This window comes from Bactrocera neohumeralis, chromosome 4 (genome assembly GCF_024586455.1).
Source record: "Bactrocera neohumeralis isolate Rockhampton chromosome 4, APGP_CSIRO_Bneo_wtdbg2-racon-allhic-juicebox.fasta_v2, whole genome shotgun sequence".
In the NCBI taxonomy this organism is placed as follows: Eukaryota; Metazoa; Arthropoda; class Insecta; order Diptera; family Tephritidae; genus Bactrocera; species Bactrocera neohumeralis.
The window spans coordinates 58,446,162-58,468,852 of NC_065921.1; the positions used below are offsets into that span (position 1 = coordinate 58,446,162).

Genomic DNA, 22,691 nt, shown 5'->3' on the forward strand with positions numbered 1-22,691 from the left:
ACTCTCCTGTTTAGTGCCCTACGAATGCATGAAAATCAGAATAAAAATATGCCAAAACATTTTACTGAAACAAAACGCTTCACAAAATCAGAAGCGGAATATAAAAAAAAAACAGCTTGTCAGATATGTTACAAGATGGGAAAGAAAAGCAGATTTCACTCTGAAGACTTATGTTGGTTTAAGGAAGACAAGAATGACAGTGGCAAACACTGTAAAAACTTGATGTTGGAGATTGATGAATTTCAGGATACAAAAAACTAAATATTCCCCCACTAATAGAAGTTGAGGTTATACTGAATAACATACTAAAATGCACAGGCATCTATGATCCTGGTTCGAATATAACCTTAATAAATTCAAAATTGATAAAAGTAACAAATTTTAAGAAGAATTACTTTGAAAATAAATTTAACACAATTGGTGGTGGGGGCAAAACAACAGGCTTAATAAAATTAAAAGGAGAAATACTGAATATTAAAAAGGAAATAAATGCATTCATTTGCAATGATAAAAACTTCACTCAAGATTTGCTTTTGGGACTGGATACAATAAAGCGGTTTGGGTTGACCCATGATGGGAATTTAAACATCCAACTTCAGAAAAATGCCAGCGAAAGTGCAAATGAATATATCAGCCACTCTGAAGATAAAAAAAATAGTAATCAAGAAACTGAAACCAAAGAGTTCAAGTCAGAAATATTACATTATGAAATAAATTCCAATGAGGGTATAGACGTGAAGAAATTTGATATAGATACTACACATTTGGAACATGACCAAAAAATTAAAATAAGTGCACTATTAAATGATTATAAACACATATTTGCCAAAGATAAATATGATTTAGGCCAAGTGAAAAACTATGAAGCATTCATAGACTTGCAAGTAGAGAAATATTGCTCAAAAAGACCATATAGATGCTCTTTAGATGACAAAAACGAAATAGAGAAGCAAATCGAACAATTGCTAAAGAATGGGTTAATCGAAGAGTCTTATAGCCCATTCGCAGCACCAGTAACATTGGCGTTAAAACGTGATGAAGGGAAAAAGTCAAGATTATGTATTGACTTTAGAGACCTCAATAAGATTATTATCCCACAGCCACAGCCTTTTCCTCTAATAGAAGATTTACTGGTAAAAACAATAAACTGTAAGTAGTTTACTACTCTCGATATTAATTCTGCTTTTTGGTCTATACCAATGAGGATCAGTGACAGAGCAAAGGCAGGCTTTGTTACACAAGAAGGGCACTATCAGTGGACTTGCCTCCCTTTTGGATTGAAAACATCACCTGCTATATTTCAAAGAATTCTCACTAATATAATAAAAAAACACAAACTATCAAATTTTGTGATGAACTATATTGATGATATTATGGTGTTTTCGAAAACGTTTAAGGAACATTTGGAGCATTTATCAAAACTGCTGGATGCAATTACTGAGGAAGGATTCCGTCTGAAGCTAACAAAATGTAAATTTGCAGCAAAGTCAGTAAGATTCTTGGGACATATAGTAGAAGGTAACAAAATTACACCTTTAAAAGATAACCTCAGATCTATAGCGGAATTCCCAGCACCACAGAACAAGAAACAAATAAGACAATTTCTGGGTAAAGTAAATTTTTATAACAAGTATATTCCTAATGCTACAATAACTCTTGACCCAATACACAATTTACTTAGAAAAAACATCAATTTTGATTGGTCAGCTGACTGTGAAAAAGCTTTCCAAACAATAAAAAAATATTTATGCTCTGCCCCAATTCTAGCCATTTTTGATAGAGAAGCACCAACATTTATTTACACTGATGCAAGTATAAAAGGAATTGGTGCAATACTCAAACAAACACAGAAATGTGGAGAAATCAAACCAGTGGCATATTTTTCAAAAAAGTTACATGAGTCACACAAAAAGAAGAAAGCAGTATTTTTAGAATGTTTGGCCATTAAAGAAAGTTTAAAATTTTGGCAACATTGGCTAATAGGAAACTCATTCACAATTTATACAGATCACAAGCCATTAGAAAATTTAAACATAAAGAACAGAACAGATGATGAACTAGGAGACATGACTCATTACACACAACAACTTTGTAATAAAATACAACCCAGGTCCTGTGTATGAGAGCCACGAAAATGAAGAAGATAAGTTGAAAACAGTAAATATTGTAAGGATTGAAGAAATATTAGAGGACCAGAACAGAAACCCTACCTTAAAAAACAAGCACAGTTTCACAAAAGAGAATGGTATATATTACAAACGGAACAACAAGAAAAAAAAAATCATTTTGTCCGAAGACTACAGTAAGGTGTTAATAAGAAAGGTGCACGAACATTTGTGTCATGTGGGTATAAATCAGATTGAGTCAAAAATAAGACCTTTTTACACAGCACCGAACCTTCTAGATAATATAAAGTTGATTTGCCGTCAATGTGAAGTCTGTATAAAAAACAAGTTAAGACTAAATAGAAATTACGGACTCATGTCACAATTAGGACCTGCAGAAAAACCATTCCAAATCATGTCCATAGACACAGTAGGAGGATTTGGTGGCAACAGGTCCTCAAAAAGGTATCTTCACTTGCTAATAGATCATTTCACACGTTATGCTTACATTTCATGCTCAAAGACACAATTGACTAAGGACTTTATAAAACTGGTAGATCAAGTAATCAAGGACAATAAAGTTCAGATATTACTCTCCGATCAATATCCAGCACTGAATTCAAAAGAGTTTAAAAAATATTTAAAAGATCACTCTGTTAATTTAATTTTTACAGCCGTGGATTCTCCTTTTTCAAATGGTATAAATGAGAGGCTGAACCAGACACTGGTAAATAGGATTAGATTTGCCTTGAATAGCAAAGAAAATAGAACAGCTTGGACAACCGTGGCAATGGATTGCGTTAAAGCCTATAACTCAACAAACCACACAGTGACAGGTTATTCGCCTCTATATCTTTTAAGTGGAGAACCAACCGATGTACTACCAATGGAACTAAAGATAAAACAAGTGGAACCAGGGGAACTGGAAAAAGACCGACTTACAGCATTTCTCAGATCAAAAAAATCACATAAATTGAACAAGGCCATCTTTGACAGAAATAGAATAGATTACAAGTTTCAAAAAGGCGATATGGTTTACATAATGGACTGCAATAAGTTAAACAGATGTAAAGTGGATGAGATTAGAATTGGCCCATTTGAGATCGAAGAAATGATATCAGACTCACTATGTAAAATCAACACTGGGAAGAAGAAAAAATCCTTGGTACTGTACCATGTGACAAAGCTCATTCCCCAATTTGATTCTGAAATTAACCTCGGTTAAGTTCAAATTTTAGGGGGGGGAGATGTAAGCTTTGCATACTGTATGTGAACGCAGCCTTATAACTGAGTATGTGAACGCAGCCTTATAATTGAGTATGTGAACGCAGCTTTATAACTGAGTATGTGAACGCAGCCTTATAACTGGGTGTGTGAACGATACCGAACAGAAGGAGAGTATGGACAGACGGGATTCATGACAAAGAGAATTATACAACGTACTTTTATTAACTTAATTAGTAATTGAATCATCATTCTAAAATAACTAGTATAATTAACTAAAGTAATACAACGTCGATCTACTAAAGTATTGGAAGTAAAAAACCTTAATTGTCGATTTTTCTAATTTTAGGTTAGTAGTTATAACACATGTGATATAATTTGTTCATTAAAAATAAACATTTATAATTTTAGATAAATCAATTGGTGTTGTTTTACTCCATTACCATCTGACATACTACATATATTCGGACAATGGAACAAATTTTGTCGGAGCTTGTAAAAGATTAGACCGAGATTTTAAAATGGCAATCAAAAATAATTCAGCCGTAGCTCCCATATTAGAAGCAGATAAAATTCAATGGCATTTCGGGCCCCCGGCAGCTCCTCACTTCGGAGGAATTTGGGAGGCAGGAGTGAAGTCGGTGAAATATCATTTAAAAAGAGTGATAGGCGAAACTAAATTGACATTTGAAGAAATGATTACTTTGCTATCACAGATTGAAGCAATACTGAATTCACGACCTTTATGTGCGATAGATAGTGAAAGCGATATAGACGTTTTAACGCCTGGCCATTTTTTAATAGGATGTCCAATAATAGATTGTCCTGAAGCAATTAATGATAACCAAATAGGTTCATTAGATAGATGGAAATTAATACAAAAACTTAAAAAAGACTTTTGGAAATGATGGGAAAGCGAATATGTTGTAATGTTGCAACAACGCATGAAATGGAAAACCAAACAAGCTAATCTCGTACAAGGACAAATAGTTATTATTAAAGATGAAGAAACTCATCCAGCCAAATGGCCATTAGGAAAAATTATTGAAACTGATCCGGGAAAGGATGGAAATATAAGAGTTGTAACTCTAAAATTACAAAATGGCATACTTAAACGGCCCGTTCACAAATTATGCCCACTGGAGGTAACAAACAGCAGTAGAGCAGAGGAAGCAAATCATGTGACAAGTTTGCTGACTTCGAGAATAACAAAAAATACTGCAACCTCAGAACGACCGAGTAAATCAAGCAAATTGATGATGTGGTTCTTAACGATACTCATGCTAGCAACACAAACTAAGTCATTATACATTAATGATACATCTAAATCAGGAGCTTCAGTGACTAAACTAAAAAATAATACAGCAATATATTTGGAACCGATTAGTAAAATGGACATAATAAATTCAAAATGGAATTTAATAGTCTATTACGAATTAGGTACTTATTATGATCGGATGCATAAAATACAAGAATTTATTAACAGACTTGAAAATCAATGCAAAATATTGACCTATCACGAAGATGCCTGCATAATGATTACTGCAACTTTAAATGACAAATATAATAGTCTTAAAGCAAATAATGAATTGTTTATGAAAAAACAAAATAGAAAAAAGCGAGCACCATTCGAATTCGTTGGTTCAATTTACCATATATTATTCGGAATTATGGATGCTGATGACCGAGAAAATATGGAATCAAATATTAGAAATATTTTCGACCAACCAAAAAGATATAGCAAAATTGTTTAAAAGGCAGACATCGGTATTTGATTCTACCATAAATATATTAAAAAAGACAACAGATGAAGTTAACCGTAATTTTGAGAAAATGAATCAACAACTTAATAAATTTTATAACGAACTAATAAAAGATCAAAATGCTGAACGAATGACCTTGATGTTTCAAATATTAACCATTTCAATAGGAATAGTTATGGACGAATGTGAAGAAATCCAAACTTCAATAATTAATCTTCTAATTGACATAAATCATGGTCGCATAAATCCAAAACTATTAAAGCCTTCGCAACTTAATAAAGAAATTGAATTTATTAGAAACAAACTACCACACAAATTAATACTACCTGGAAGACAATCGGGTAACGAATTAAAAGAAATTTATAAATCGATGTCTGCTAAAGGTTTAATTGTTGATTCACGGCTAGTCATAAACCTAGAAATTCCCTTAATATCGTATGAACCGTCAAACGTATATAAATTAAATCCACTTCCAATAAATTACAAAGGGAATATGATTATTCCAGAAATAAAGGCAGAATATTTAATATACAAGTTTGATTTGAATCAATATTCACTTATAAACCAAGTAGATCTAGATAAATGTTCTACTAACTCAGAGAATCATTACCAATGTCCTGGAAATTTAGCTTGGAAATCAGTGACGGATAATTCATGTGAAGTAGCAGCTTTAAAACAATTAGAAAATGAAGCATGTGATTTCAAACCTTCTACAAATGAAAACGTTTGGATAAAATTATCTTTTCAAAATCGGTGACTTTACAAATTATTTAGCAAAGCAATGATATATCTAGAATGTGATAATAATCAACAAATGCATATAGAAATCCCTAGTCAAGGCATTATGACAATAAGAGAAGGATGCACAGTCCGGCATGAAGGAGTAACTGTAACAGCATCTCATCACATACAATCTGAAATTAAAAAAGAATTGCTATCCTCTTCTTGGGTTAAAGATATTGAAGATATTCCAGAACTACAAATAAAACCTTTTGATTCAACATTAATAAACAATACCAAAGATATCGTACATCTTAAACAACAAATAGAACTCCTCAAAACAGAAAATATAAAATTAAAAGGTATACATTTTCATCACGTAAGTGGTCACGTTTCGCTAACATTAGTTTTGATAATAGCATTAATCATTACTATTTTATATATAAGATCCAAATGTGTAACAAGAACTGTGACTGTTCCATTTGAACTTCCAGTTAGACATAATTAAAAAATATTAATAATAAAACATAATATACAAGTAAAGTTAAGATACAACTTTGGCCCCTGGCAGAATGTTCATAAAGATATGAACATGAAAGTTTTGTAACCTTAAGATAGAATTATATATACAAAATTATATTTTTGACACTTACATTAATACATAAAAATATACATGTAAACAATAAATTAAATAAAAAGTATATACAGTCCACTAAATGTCAAGTGCAATGGTAAGCAACAAAATTGTAATATGAGACTTGCTCATAAAAATGTGAAAATCATTGCACATAAAAGAAAACTCATAAATTAGAGTATACATAATACTAATATTAAAATACAAAATATACATACTCGAAATATTAATGCACACAAGCAACAGATAAGAAAGTATCAAGCGTGTGTACGTATGTGTATAAGTGCGTTAGATGCACTAATCTAAAATACTATAAAATATCAATGCGTTGGTATCTGAAAAATGCAATAAAAATATAATACATATTTACACATGTGTATGCACACTAAGCATACACACATATACATATATACATAGTTAAGAAATTAGAATTAAGAAATGTATTGAGGGAAGAAATTTTAATAAAGAAAACCAGAGTCAAAAGTGAACTCTCACAGTACAGACTTAAGCAAAGACTGTCTTAATTTGTACATTGGTGCTATCGCGAAGTGCACGAAATAAGTTTATCAGCACTTTGATAGCTGATATACCAAAAAGGAATGCTGCTGAGGAAGAGAGGCGACGGGAGCATCGTGAAATGATGCAGGTAATTCAAGGCCTAACTAGTTCTATAACAGAACTTATGAAATCGTTTAATAGTAATGAAAAATAATATCTAAAGTTTAATTAAAATTGAAATAACGTATGTGTAACATTTTTATGGAATTAAGTTTGGTTTTTTGTTTTATAATAGAATAAAAAAAATGGAATGGAAATTTCAATTTGTTTTCTTTTAACAAAAAGGAGAAATAAATAAACAAACAATGGAAGTAAGTAGTGTATTTCGAAAGTCGAATTGTGAGAACATTTATATATGTACATAAGAATATGGATTGGCTTCTGTATATACATATATAACTAAAGAGTTGATATATATCTTGATCTTGTTCTTTCACCTTCGCGCATGTACTGTGAAGAGTTATAATCATTAATTGGAGAATCAAAGTCTTCTGGAATCCCGTCATCTATTTCGTTGAACGTAATGCCTGCTTTCGTCATTATATTATGCAATATAATGCAAGTACTAACAAACAAAGCGGAAGTTTAGAGTGAATAATGTAGAACTAGGTGCTTCAACAAACATCTGAAGCGAGATTTTAAAACACCAAATGCTCTCTCTATGCAGTTTCTTGAAGAACCATGTAATTTGTTGTATTTTTGCTCTTTATGGGTATTAGGTGTTCCCACTGGTGTTAAAAGCCACGGTTCTAGAGGATAACCCTGATCGCCAAGAAGCCAAGATTCTCTCCGTTGTTGCTCAGACGTATTAGTCAGCTGACGAATGAGATGTTCTCGTAGGTCAGAAGTTGCCCAAATTCCAGAGTCATGTGTTGCACCCGGAAATTTAGAATTTACAAATGTAAAACATAATTGGTGATCGCAAACCTAAAAAGCGATACATTCAAAAATTGCATTGGCATATATGTATGTGCATGCAAAAACAAAACTTACTGCTTCAACATTGATACTGTAGAATCCTTTTCTATTTAAATATAAATTAAGAGGACGTTCGACATTATTTGATGGTGGAGCAATGAATAATAGTTTTTAGAATAAAAGTTTCTTCCTCTATTGAACTGGGAAACTTTATTTCTCCTCCCTTCACCTTCACAATAAGTTTTGCTACAGCTCGCACACTTCTCGAAAGGGATGACTGACTCATGGGCAAGTAAACGTTGTTACCTACACATTTCTGATATGAGCCGTGTCCAAAGAAGTTCAAAGCTGCTAGAACCCTTACAGTTAAAGGTAGTGACGTTTTCTGATTATCATGTGGGGCCAGTTCATCAATTAGGCGGCGGCAAATTTCACGAGTTAATCTAAAATTTTGCACAAAGGTATTCTCGCTCAAAGAAAATGGATTGTTATCGTCGCGTAAACTTTTTAAATGCCGCGCGCGATTCCTATTCTCACAATTTTCATCTTCGTTTAACAATAATAACAAAAGTAAAATATCTTCCATTTTCACAACAAGATGCACAATCAAATATTTAATTCATAACGAGCACATAACTGCTGTCAAGAGCATTTGACATCTTAACAACTTATAAAGAAAAGAGCTTTTTATTTCAGACACAGAATACCAAATGCTTGATAAATATAAAACTTTGACAAATTAGAAATATGTTGAATTTGTCAAGTGCACAGAATAGGGGTGTAAGTTATTTTACTGCCAATTTTTTTTCGAATAGAATACAAATACTGCATTCATTATACGGTAGAGCCTATAATTGTTACTCGGAAGGAACGAATGGTATTTTCGAAACATTGGCACTTTAAAAGAAGAATGTTTTACAAATGCAGTATAGAGTCACAAGTTTATAAACAAAATATATTATTTTAATATGCACATCTGAGCAAAGTCTTATGTTTTTTGAGATTGCTGTTTTATAAATCGGAATACTTTTTTTGTGATCTCTAATAAGCTGCATTACTTTACTATGCTTATTTTATCTTAACGTACATATGTAAATCTTTCACAAGCACACTTCGTATCACATGTACTGGTTTTATATTAATATATGTATGTATTTATTCCTTTAAACGCCTAACAAAGCATATCTAAAAATACTTTCACACCACTACAAACAAAATAACATTAATTATGCCAACGCCTTGGCTTTTGTGAAAAATTCCGGAACGCGCACATATTTTGCCGCTAGTCATGTTACAAGCCCAGCGGGCATATTGGTATAATGTGTCCGTAGACTCAGTTGAGTTAGCGGAGAGGCATGTCAGCAGCTCTAAAATTTCAATAAATCTTCGCTTTGTGGCAATGTGGTGACTGTTATTTATAACTTTACGCTTTTCGACAGGAATTTATTATGCAATTTCTTAATTAAGGCGACAGCAAAAGAAGAAGAGGCAGCAGAAACAGCCAAAGTACATATATGAACATACTTGAATGCAGAAATTCACAGTCAAAACCAAAAGTACAAGTATGTCTCAGACCGTAGTGAAATAATGTAGCAAGATTATTTGATAGCCTTTTAAGTTACAGTCTAGCGAGAGAGAAGAGTGGACGGGCCACAGGCATCACAATGGAATTCAAGCAGAGAGCAAGCTTAAGAATGTAGTAACAATCACATTAATCGCTATTTTCATCATTCGGCGCAACAATTCTTGTTGTTGCATCCAATGAAAATCAGTTGTGGTACAAGTCTGCAAGCCAACAAATTACTGTGCATAAATATGTACATGTGAAACATTAATTTATATAAATGTAGGTTGTGTAGTTGGTTTAAATGACGATATTTACTCCACTGTCATCTTAAGTATTTTAATTAGAACTCAGGCAAAGATTTAGGTGACATTTTGTCCTTAACTTGAAAACACTATTACCTACGCAAGTTTCTATATACGTTGAGTATCACAAATTCCTCCCCTGCCAGCCAAGAACGGTTAAAAAACTGGTGAGACAGTAGGTTGAGAAACCCTCAAAAGTAGTTAAATTGTGGTTAGATTGCCATAGGCCGCGTGAAGATTTTTACCACTTTTCCCCTCACACGTACATACGTATACTTGTGATCATACATCTCTGTTGCGCTCACCCAGCAGTGTCATATAAAAAAGTATAGTAAGAATTACAAATATGTACATATCTTCTTATATATAAAAATGAATCGCAAAATGTGTTGCTAAGCGCATAACTCAATAACGGCTGGATCAATTTGGCCAATTCTTTTTGAAGTTATACTTCTTATGCGAGTTCGGAAAAGGTTGCGCAACCTTGCTCAATCTAACGCAACCTTGTCTGCGAAGATGTTCGAGCAACAAGCGAAGCGGTGACAATCGGCGATCGTTTGTTCGATTCTTTCGGCACAGCTCGGCTTTTCTACCAACAACACAATGTTACCATGCTTATGCTGTTGTTGTTTTTGTAGAACAATGTTTCAATTTTTGGTTGGTGACATATTCACATGTGGGCGCATATGTATGTTTGTATGCTTGCGCATTATTGAAGTTATGCTTCTTTTTCTTTCCTTTGTCTTTCATTTCTGCGAATTCTCAACTATTTTGTGTATCTTTTGGTTGAAATACTCTGCGTTGGCTGTTGAAAAATTAAGGCTATACTTTACAGGATCATTTCTGTAGTTAGTCTTCGTTTACATTTTTTGGAAATCGACCCGCGATGACGAGGTATATCGTTTTATCTGACAGCGTGAGGTTTAAGAAGTTCATTTCTAATTTTGTCTTGTGGCATATTAGAAATGATGTTTCTTCGAAAATCGTTCGCTTACAATGGATAAAACGACTTCTGAGTGGTGATTTTAATGAATAAATACATTTTGGTTGAAATGCTCTGCGTTGGCTGTTGAAAAGTTAAGACTATACTTCTCAGGATCATTCATTCCTCTCATTTCTTCAAAGAAATTAATGACCTTTAGAAATATGCATATTTGCATTATTTCGTTGTCATTTCCATATTCGTAGCAATAGAATTTCTATGGCATAAGTAAAGTAATGGCTGCCGATTGTCACCCCTTGCCGCTGTAGCTGCTTGGCCTACAAACATGCGTAAATATGTATGTATGTATACGTATGATCGTGAATACATATCGACGCAGATTTTTGCGAGAAGCACCAGAAAGTTGTGCAATTTATGATTTTTAGCTTTTGCCATCGTAGCGAAAAGACGACTTGTTGGCAAAGGCATGCTCGGGGAGATGTTACGGCCTCTGTTTTTATGAATGAAGCAAGATCGCTTGTGGAATTTGCGCCTGCGTTTATGAATGAAATCGTTTTTGTTGTAAAATGTACTACACTTGTTCTTCGCCAATTTGGCTGCCATATTGGCTTGTGAAGATCAATTTTTTGTTGGTGACATATTCATATGTGTACGCATATGTATGTTTGTATGCTTGTGCATTATTTGTTTGGCAATGTGTGCAAATATATGTATGTACATATAAGTATATATGAATGTATGAACATGCAAGTCAATGCGCGCACATGTAATAAGTATATTGATAAGTGATGAAAATATGATTTCAATTTCTGAACGCGCACCGATAACTGCTGGGCCTTCAACGCGTGTTGATGGATTACAAAAGAGAGATGATTACGCTGCATGTTCTCTTCCGCAACGAAGAGACAGAACTACTTTTCTAGTCAAAGTTCCTTCATTTAGACTTTGCTTTATTCTTCATTTTATGTGCATAATAAATTTATAAAATGTGAATTTAAGTTTTCTAGTTTTCTTTCATACAAAATGATATGCATTTCTTGGAATATCACTAAGAAGTATAACTTCATCCGCGCGTATCTACGAACCTTTTTTTTTAAGTTAAGTGAGTGGCGCAAAAAATTCGATTAAATGCCGAAAAACACCTAAAAACAGCCCTTTTCTTTTCTAATGCTGTAGAACGGCTGAACCAATCTTGATAAAAATTTCAGAGGTTGTACGCTGTGGATTGGGGAAGGTTTAGAAATAAAAAAACCGTATGCTTTTCTTGAGGAAAAGTCGAAGAAGTTGGAAAATTGGACAATTCCAAAAAATTACTTTTTTTCGTACAAAATTTATTTTTTTCAATTTTTTTGTTTGTTTTTTTAACATTTTGATTTGTAAATTATTTGAATCGTTCAATTTCGGTAGCTTGCTTTTTTATTCCAACTATTCAAAAGAAAACTTATTGAAAATTATTCAGTGAAAACTTTACGTGTGTTTCACACAAAGTGATCAATTACAGATTGAAATTTGTTACGAAGCCACGAAGAGGTCGCGCTAATATCGGTCGGCGTTCTTTTTGCCATCACCGTATAGCAGCCCAAGGCAAGGCAAGGCAAGGCAAGAAATACTCTCAGGATGTGATGACATACGTGCGGAATTATGGAACGCGGCCAATCAGCAAGCGATCGTCACGATGTCACAGCACGACTTTTCAAACAACAGTTACGATGTTTGATGGACTTTATCTTGAAGCAACGTATATGTGGTGCTGTTAGATGATATATGTACTCTGTTGAGTGGCAAAAGAGTAGTTTGCCACACGCACACATTTTTCGTTGGATGGTGGATGGTGGTCAAATTGATGAAATCATTTCTGCGGAACTTCCTGATGCAGAGAAAGAACCAGTATTATACAAAGTGATGAAAACCAATATGGTTCATGGACCTTGCGGACACCACAATCCCACTTCATATCAATAAATTTTGAGTATTGCTGTTTGGTGAAATCGATCAAATACGTTTGCAAGTACGTCACCAAAAAAAGCAACATGGCGGTCATTGGGTCGATACGTGAACTGCAATGAAGCGTTTCGTATGAAATTTACTTTTGCAATTCACAAACATTTTCCCACTGTTGTGCGTCTCGCAATTCATTTGGAGAATGGCCAAAGAGTGTATTTCAACCCAAGGAGTACAGTACAGTAGGTGGAAATATCGCCAGCAACAAAATTAACATTGATTACTTTTTTCTCAACTTCCATCAGTGATCCGTTTGCGAGAACATTGCTCTATTCGGAAATGCCTTGATATTATACATGGAATGCATCGTCCAAGAAATAGTTGCGCAGAAAGCAAGGCCAACCAGTAGATTGATTTCCAGGTGTGTTCTCAACTAATGCATTCGGACGAATTTACACAATCCACCCGAAAAACGACGATTGATTCTAACTTCGGTTGCTGTCGATTAATGTACGCGGTCCAACTTCAGTCATTGCATACTGTGAATGGTACGGTGTGTGCAACTTTTTGAGAAGCATGCCAGCAATTACAATTGCTGGAACATGATAATCATTGCAATCAAACGATGGACGATGCGATAACTATTTTGAATGCCACTGAAGTTCGCACACGCGATGATCAGCCTTCAAATCCGCATCAGTTATGGGATACGACCAAAATTTACATTGCCGAAGACATTTTACGTCGTACACGCTAAGAATTGGAAATGGATCAATACCGGTTGATACTTCCGGTGGTTTGATATCAATTCCATATGCCGTTTATCAATTCACGAAGATGAGCTCATCACGAATGTTTATACGAACATTAGCCAAATTATCGTAAATACGATTCCTTGAGTGCACGCGCAATTTTAGCTGCCACAAATACCTATGTTGTTGACTTAAACTGGAAGATTCAAAGTGAAATTCCGGTAGACTTGCGGCCATACAAATCGATCGATCGTCTTGACAATGAGGACGACACCAGCCAGTGGAATTTCTAAATGCTTTGGAGAGGCTTGGTATGACACTGCATCATTTGCGTCTCAAAGTTGGATCTGTCGTTATTATGTTTCGCAGTCAGATTGTGACGCACCTATAAAATACAAGGGGCAGAATGCTTGATTCTACGGATTTCTTTTGAGTTCTATAGATTTGCCATTTCAGTTCAAACGTATTCCGTTTTCCGTGAAAATTGCATTTGAGAGATCAACAGGATAGTCGCATAAATTTGGAAATGCAATGTTTTTCAAACGGCCAGATATACGTGGCGCGCTCACGAGTTGGAAAACCATCTTCTCTGTACATTTACGCACCGGAACACGAACCAAAAAATATTGTTTATCAAGCTGCGTTACATTGAAAAAAATGTAGAAAAATCGCAAATAAATGATAATCAACACAATATGAAGTTTTGTCTTTTCATTTCAAAACACATAATTTCACGCAGGACAACGGCTGCGGGGTCAGCTAGTGTTCGATAAAAAAATTATTGATATCTGAAAATAAAGACTAACTATATAAAAAGATTATAATGCCTGAAAGAAAAGATTAATACATTAGTATCTGAAAAAAACAACAAAATATATTAAATACAAATAGAATTGAGTCTGAAAGAAAGATTATTTATATAAAAATCATAATAATATCTGAAAGAAAAGAATAATATTAGCTGATAAAACAAACATTTGTTTTCATATATTATATTGGATTATGCAGGCCGCCTTAAACGCATAAAATACATACTATTTGAAGTACCACTTACTTTTTCACTAACTCCGGAAATCAGATTTTGAGAAAAAAGGGATCACAATTTTATTTCAGGCGGATAAATGGTATAATAAAACTCTCCCTGGTCGGATCCCAGTGGAGGCTTGACAATGTATGTTTGTAAATTTATAAGGAAGGGATACTCGAAACGTTGATAATATACTGGTGGAGCTGCTGCGCGTCGAAGATCACCAAAAGAAAGATGGTTGAGCTGCCGAAGATACGAAGCAATGTAGAAAGAAAGTTGAGCTGCGTGCCGAGTTTTCGAAAAACAAGTAGAGAACGTCCGCCGATGTTTACGTATCGAAATTCGTGGTCGAAAGTGGCCGTTCACTTCCAGGACGAAGCTTTTTTCTCGTTGGGCGGTGGTGAATTAGTAGCTGTATGTAGTTGTGTGTGTGTGTTGCTTTCGCCTGCTTCCAATATGGTGTATGGTGTGTGAGGAAACTATTGTCTTGAAGTGTGGTGTATGTGCCAGTGTTGCTTGTGAGTGGTGTGTTGTGTGGTGTAGTGACGCATGAGGGCGGGAAGCTAACTCATTTAGCCACATACTTATGTACATATGTAATAATTTTTGCGTATTATATTGGACTGCGCAATCCAATTTCAAACAACACCCACTTATACATAGTTACTTAACAATTTATATTTGCTGCTCTGATGATATTGCTGCTGATGCTATTTACAATTCAGTTCTGATTTCAAATGCTATAAAAACAAATGAAGTAATTATTTGCAAATTATTTTAAAAAAAATCACATAAAAATCATTCACTTACCTTCTTGTTGTACGGGCCTCCTTTACGATGGTACGTTCACGAATGACATCTTTCAATCGTTTTTTATTACCCTTTTTGGGATTTTCTTTTGGCACTATTGACAATTATGTTTTCTCCTTCGCACTCATTCAAATAAATCAAGAAATGAAAGAAAAAATAACCCGAAAATGGTTGGCGTTAGTGTATAGAGAAAATAGAGTAAAGAGTAATTGTATTGAAATATTTAGAAAAGTGGTTAGCCGTGGCTGGCAGGGTCATTATACGTGTATATAGAAATGTGATAGTAGTAGTAATGGACATAGATTTATAAGTTATGTGACTAAATTTCTACATTTTTTGATTATTTGTACTTCACATATAAACTGTACGATTATAGTAGTTTCATTACTGGAATTAACAGTTAGCAGGGATAAATAAAGTTATGTATTTTAAGCAAGAAAACGTGGCAACACTATTAAAACACGTTGATATCTGCGTTTCATTTAGCATTCGAATGATTTAATCAACTACTTCAAATACCAAAATTGACAAAGTGATAACTGTATGACCGAAATTTTCTGCAATAATATCAACAAAGTTATGTATAGCCATAACTTACATTGTTTTCATTATAACAAGAACAAATGTTAACTTCAGCAGCATCGAACTAAAATACCCTTTACATGTTCCATTTTTCATACAAAACCTTAATTTTGGTCCATTAATTTGTATGGCATCTATATGCTATCGCAGTCTGATCTGAACAATTCCTTCGGATTTTATTATTATACGAGTAATATTGACTTAAAGAATTACTCAAAAAAGTTTTCCGTACAAGTCCTTGATTTCGATTATTTGAGCTGTTCGTATTGCTGCCATATGTTATAGTAGATTTCTGATCAATACCTCCAATACTCAGAGACTTTTAATCTACATCCTTAAACACTTTGTTCACCCAAAACAAGTAAGGAAGAGCCAAGTTAGGATAAAAATAAACATTTTAAACTCTCGCGAGGTAAAGTGATATACGGAATTTTCGTTGATATTTTAATCAAAAGTAAGAAGTATTGTATCAAAAATTTATAAGCATATGAAAGAAGATGCATTATTTAGGATATAAAAATATATTTTTTCTAGATTTTCATTAATATGTCTGCATATTAATCGATAGATGTGGATAAAGTTAACCGGAATTGCGAAAATATTTATATTAAATATTTGGGGTTTTAAGGATGTATTGACCTGATATTTACCCATTTTTATCACAACGATATGCTGTCATGACAAAATAATTATCTCTAAACTTCACGTTTTTGGTGTATACGTCCTTGAAATGATATAGTCCAATTCCGACAGATTTTGGGGATAAAATTAAAAACCTTGAGGATAATATTGGTGCCAATTGGAATCTGATGTTGTTATTGATGTTTAACTGGTATTCTGTAAAACGAAAGATTTAGACAGCAGGTGATTTTGCACAGCTTACCACAGAAGTGATTAGGTAACTTCATACACCCAATTTGGTTGTAATTGGCGAATTAGTTCCTGAGTTACGGGTTTCACATAAAAGTGAGTGTTGCCCTACCCGGTTTTCAATTTTTAATGCGGCTCCTATAAAACCCTTTCGACGCCGATAGAGTGGATATCCATCATTTTCAGTTTGCGTTTCCGAAAGAAAAGCACGTGTATAGTGTTAAAAAGTAAAAAGATATATATAAAATAGTAACCAAAAACTTGTTGAAGTTAATTGTTTTTAATTTTTAAGCTGGTTAAAAATATAAAGATACATAATTCAATAAGAATGCCAAACACAAGACTGAATCTATAATTACATGTATCTAAATCTACAAACATTTGATGGTGTAAATGTCCCCCACTAATCTACTTGTTTCTAGAAAGAGACTAATATCACATGTATATATGCAGTTTCGTATTTTTTAGATGTTTTACATTCCTGCGGTTTTATTCTTTTGTTTCATAACGTTAAGAATATTTTAAACGTATCAAATCCGTGTATCAAATTTCAGTATTTCAAGTTTTGCAATTTATGACTTCAAAATTACAAAAAACAATAAAATGGCATCATGCTAAAGTTAAATTTCAAAACCCCTCGAACAAATTCTAGTTGTGTTAAAAATTGCGTTACATACCAATAACAGCTTCTGGTAGCAAGCACTTTTCGTAAGTCCGCAAATAAGATTACTTATTTCCCATAATATAATTTTTAATTTCACACTTTTCATTCCTCTTCCCTTCCGCGCATACAATCTTCAACTCACCACTGATAGATAAAAAGCTTAAATGCGAATTAAAGCAAATTCACCAGAACCAAACTCTCCAACAGCGAAGATTAAGTTTACGAAATTGGCGTCTATATCAGCTTCTAAATATCAGAAAAGTGGAAAAGGAGCAGTATGGTTATACAGGGTGGGCCAAAAGAAACCAAGGGGTGTAAAAGTTTAATGATAGAAAATTTTTTACGTCCTGCTCTTGAAAACAGACCTGGTATGTAGTTTCAGCAGGACGGAGCTACTGCCCATACTGCCCGAGACACAATGGCACTTTTAAGTCATATTTTTGGAGGGCGAATAATTTCCAGAAATTTGGAAATTATTTGGCCAGCGCGATCGCCAGATTTGACAGCACCCGACAATTTTCTTTGGGGTTATTTGAAGGAGCAAGTGTATGTGAACAACCCAGAGACAATCCTTGAACTCAAGGCAAACATTGGTGCAGAAATTCGAACGCTACAGCCACAAGTTTTGAAAGATGTTATGGAAAATGCTCTAAAAAGAACCCATCGGTGCGAAGCTGAAAACGGCGGTCATTTAAGAGACATCATTTTTCATACTTAGTGTAAAAAAATTTCCCTTTCGCATATTATATAATCTGAAAGAAAAAATAAAAAATATTAATAAACGAAAAAGTTATTAAACTTTTACACCCCTTGGTTTCTTTTGGCCCACCATGTAGAACTTAATGCTGCTAGCAGAAGTTTCGCGCTCCATCAAAGTAGTGAAAGAAAGTTGTGTGATTGTAAATAAATATTTGTTTTTAGGCGAAAGTTTTAAAATAAAAATGCGAGAGAGATCTACTCCGGATTAAAAGCTAATAAAATGATGCTATCTTCTCGGATGGCAAGAGCTGGAATTTTTTCTTTAGTAAGACTGAGGACTAGTAGTAGAACAAAGTTCAAAAGGAAAGTAAGGAACATTAATTATATGCACTCAAATGCAGGTAGGTAGGTAGGTAGAAGTGCAGCCCTATCGGGCTCAATTAACACTTGATGTGCCATTTTGATGCACTGTTCGTAGAACCTCCTGTATCTGCTATTATGTTTCACCTTCTCTTTCAAACCATTTTGAGGTTTCGATGATAATATGTCCGATATGCTTTTAGTGGAAATCCATTCAATGTTTGGTGCTAGATGGATTCCAAGTGTTTTGTGTCGGATCTGTGCTAGAGCTGGGCATTCACAGAGAAAGTGGAAGATTGTTTCCTTGTTCCCTGCCACTCCGCAGCCACGGCAGATGTCGTTGTAGGGCATACCCATTTTGGATGCGTGTTCCCCATATGGCCAGTGCCCTGTTGTGGTAGCTGTTACTCTGTAAATACTTTTCCTTGACCTATTTAGTAAGTCGTTGGTTCTTTTCCTGTCATATGTTGGCCATAATTGTTTAGTTATGACGCATTTTGTAATGTTTTTCCACCTGTTATTTGCAATTTGTTGAAATTGTCTATTGATCTCTCCTTTGATTGATCCTAGCGGACTTGGTATTATCTCCGCCGCGGATTCGTTGAGGAAAGCTTCTGCCTTTGCCAATTTGTCTGCTTTTTCGTTAGCGAAAATGTTCCTGTGGCCGGGAACCCAGATTAAGTTTAGTTGGAGCTTGTCTTTTATTGCGCTTAGTGCTCTCTTGCAGTTGTGTACTGTGCTGAAGTTTGTCATGGGTGAAGACAAGGCCAGGAGCACCGCCTGGCTATCCGTAAATATAGTTGCTTTATTTATATTCCTGTGGTTTTCCAATAGAGCTTCGCAGGCTTTTTCTATGCCTAGTACTTCTGCTTGGAAGATGCTAGCCGAGTTCGGTAGACGTATAGAGAGAGATATGCCAAGATCAGTAGAGAATACTCCCGTGCCTACTCCGCAGTCCATTTTGGACCCGTCGGTATAGACTGAGATGGTATCCTCCTCTTCTATTGAGCCTCTTCTCCATTCTCGTCTAGATGGTATCCTTACCTGGAAGTGTCTATTGAAGTCCAGCTTTGGGAGAATGTAGTCTGATTTATTAATGGTGAGCTTGTTTAGAATTACACTATGTCCATAGTTCTGCTGGTTCCAAACTCCCAATTCTTTTATTCTTGTCGCCGCAATAGCTGCTGTTTTTTTAATAAAAATTTCCATTGGTAGTTGATGCAGGATCACGTTGAGCGCATCAGTCGGACATGACCTGATTGCCCCAGTAACACCCGCACATGCTGCTCTTTGTATATGGCCACCATACCAGAGCTCCATATGTAAGTATAGGTCTTATGATCGCCGTATACATCCACATGACTATACTTGGTTTGAGGCCCCATTTCTTGTTGACGATTCTCTTACAAGTGTAGTAAGCCATGTATGCTTTGTTTATTATTTTTTTTATATTTATTTTCCAGGACAATTTGGTGTTAATCTCCACCCCCAAGTATTTAGCTGTGGGGGATAGAATGAGTGTTGTACCGTTTAGTACCGGAAGTTGAAATTGAGGTATTTTGGTTCTGCTTGTGAATAGCATCAGTTCTGTTTTGTTCGGGTTAACTCCTAGTCCATTGTTTTTAGCCCAAAGGTTTAACCTTCGAAGTGCTCTTTCCATAATCTCGCTGACTGTTGAAGGAAACATGCCTGATACCAACAACACTATATCGTCTGCATACGCCACTGCTTTCACTCCTCCACCGTTTAGTTGGAGGAGTATTTCGTTCAGCGCTACAACCCATAGGAGCGGAGAGAGGACCCCTCCTTGAGGCGTCTCTCTACTCACATAGCTTGTTTGTGTTGCAGCGCCGTTTGAAACTATAATCTTCCTATTCTCAAGCATCGATAGTATCCATCTGCACACAATGTCATCTATGCCACCATGTGCCAGAGAGTTAATAATCGCATTTACTTCTATGTTATTGAAGGCGCCCCATGTCTAGAAAAGCAGCCATGGTGTATTGTTTGTGGTGTAGTGATTTTTCAATTACACTTATCACCTCGTGAAGGGCAGTTTCGGTTGATCGGCCTTTCATGTACGCTTGTTGGGACTTCGATAACTTCTCCGCCATTATTGCTCTTACGTGTAGATCTATTAGCCTTTCTAGTACCTTCAGCATACAGGAGGTAAGGCTTATAGGTCTAAAGTCCTTAGCATTTTCGTGTGTTCTTCTGTCAGGTTTTGGAAGGAACACAACTTTATTTCTTTTCCAACTTCTTGGGATGTAGGATAATAGAATGCTAGCTTTGTATATATTTTCAAGTCTTTGAACCATTGGTTCTACCAGTTTTTGCAACATTATGGGCATAATCCCGTCAGGACCTGCCGCTTTAAATGGTGCAAAGCTATTTATGGCATACTTGATTTTGCTTTTGTCTATTATTTGGCTTTGATAATCAGCTGCGTTCATCGGTGGTTCTGGTTGAACCCTCGTTGAAGGTGTTTGCTGACTCCCGGGGAAGTGTGTTTTAATTAGTACCTCCAGAGACTCTTTTGCCGAGGAGGTCCAATCACTTCCCTCCGTCCTAATGTAGGCAGTGTTAATATGCTCTTTGGATAGCATTTTGCTCAGCCTAGCGGTTTCTCTGCAACTTTCTATCGATGTGCAGAAAGATCGCCAAGTGTCGTTTTTTGCTTTCCTGACTGCTTTTTTTGTATCTTCTCATAATATCTTTATACGGCTGCCATATTTTGGTTCTAAAACTCTCATTGAAAGCTTTCCTTAGTTGTGTTCTCAAATTCGTGAGTTCACTGTTCCACCAGGGGAGAGACTTTCTCTTTTTCAAAACTGTTAGCGGAGTAGATTTATTGAAAGTTGTGGTTAAGATTTTTTCCAACTTCTCTACTTCTGAATCTAGTTCCTGAGGATTTCTGATACTCTTATTGCCTCCCTTTTCGAGGCATTTTGTTGCTATTCTGGTATATTTTTCCCATGCTGTTCTTCTAGGGTTCCGGTATGTGAGAGGAGCACTGTACCTCCCGCGGATGCTGAAGAGTATCCAGGAGTGATCCGACATGGAAGACTCATCGGATACCCTCCAGTTATCCACAACGAGACTGTCTGTGTCTGTTGATAGCGTAAGGTCAAACACTTCCTCCCACCCCGGAAACCTATCCAAGCTTGGAAAAATAAAAGTTGGCTTATCGCCCTTGTTGCATATACTTAGATTACTATTTAGAATATACTGCAAGAGTGACTCACCTCTGGTGTTTATGCTGGAGCTACCCCATACGGTGTGCCTTGCGTTTGCATCACACCCTATTAGAACATCTTCTTTCCTGTTCTCCTCTACTAGTCTGGTGTGCGGGGTCGGTGGTATATCTTCGTCATGGGCCAAGTAGGCCGAGACTAAGAAGAAGGGCTTTTCCTTCTGTTCCACCTTTACCACTATGATATCTGCTGTGCTGTAATTAGGACAAAGAAATGCATTTATACTTTTATTGATAAGAATGCATGCCCTAGGTTTAACTTTGTTCCGTGTGTAAAACAGGTTATAGTTGCTGCTGTTTAGCCCTTTAATGTTGTCTTCTTTGACCCAGGGCTCCTGTATTAGGCTGATGTCGATGCTCCCCTCGTTCATAAGGGTTATCAGATTCGCTGTAGCACTCTTCGAGTGCTGCAGGTTTATCTGTACGCATCTAAGGTTGTTACTGGGCATCTCGGGTTTATTCGATGCCCATATTCCTTAGCAACTGGCTGGCGTCGTCGACCTCTTCCGTGTCGTCTTCGTCAGCCGCTTTGTCGCCATGGAAGATTTTCAACCTGGCCTTGCGAATACCGATGCTGATTTTGTAGTCAGTCTTCTTGAGAGCCTCAATGGACTCATCGCAAATGTCACTAAAAATAATATTAAAATAATTACACATAATACTAATGTAACTATATGTACAGTGCGTTAAAAAATTAACGCTTTCCTTTTTCAAAGTGTAGATAGTAGTAATTATAGCCTGACATCGTTAATGGCAACTTCCAACTTAATTTTAAGCATATTTCACAGGAAGCGATCGTTGTATTGAAGTAGGAAATTAAATCTTTCATTAACGTAAAATGTTTTTTTTTGACATTTTTGTTTTCATTGAAGTCCAACAATTTCCTATTTGATTGCCCTCTGTAAAGGACAACGTCCGGTGTGTTTAACGTAGGTACCTGCTGACGACACCCTTACCCCACGGTACTCAAAAGTACAATGGATCAAATCAATGCCTTGA

The 22,691-nt window shown here is 35.4% G+C and overlaps 2 pseudogenes; both read left to right on the forward strand.

Annotated features, from left to right (window-relative positions):
- Positions 1–22,691, forward strand: part of LOC126755797 (uncharacterized) — a 107,518-nt pseudogene that overhangs the window by 74,190 nt on the left and 10,637 nt on the right.
- On the forward strand, positions 10,610–10,812 carry LOC126757704 (small nucleolar RNA U3; annotated as a pseudogene).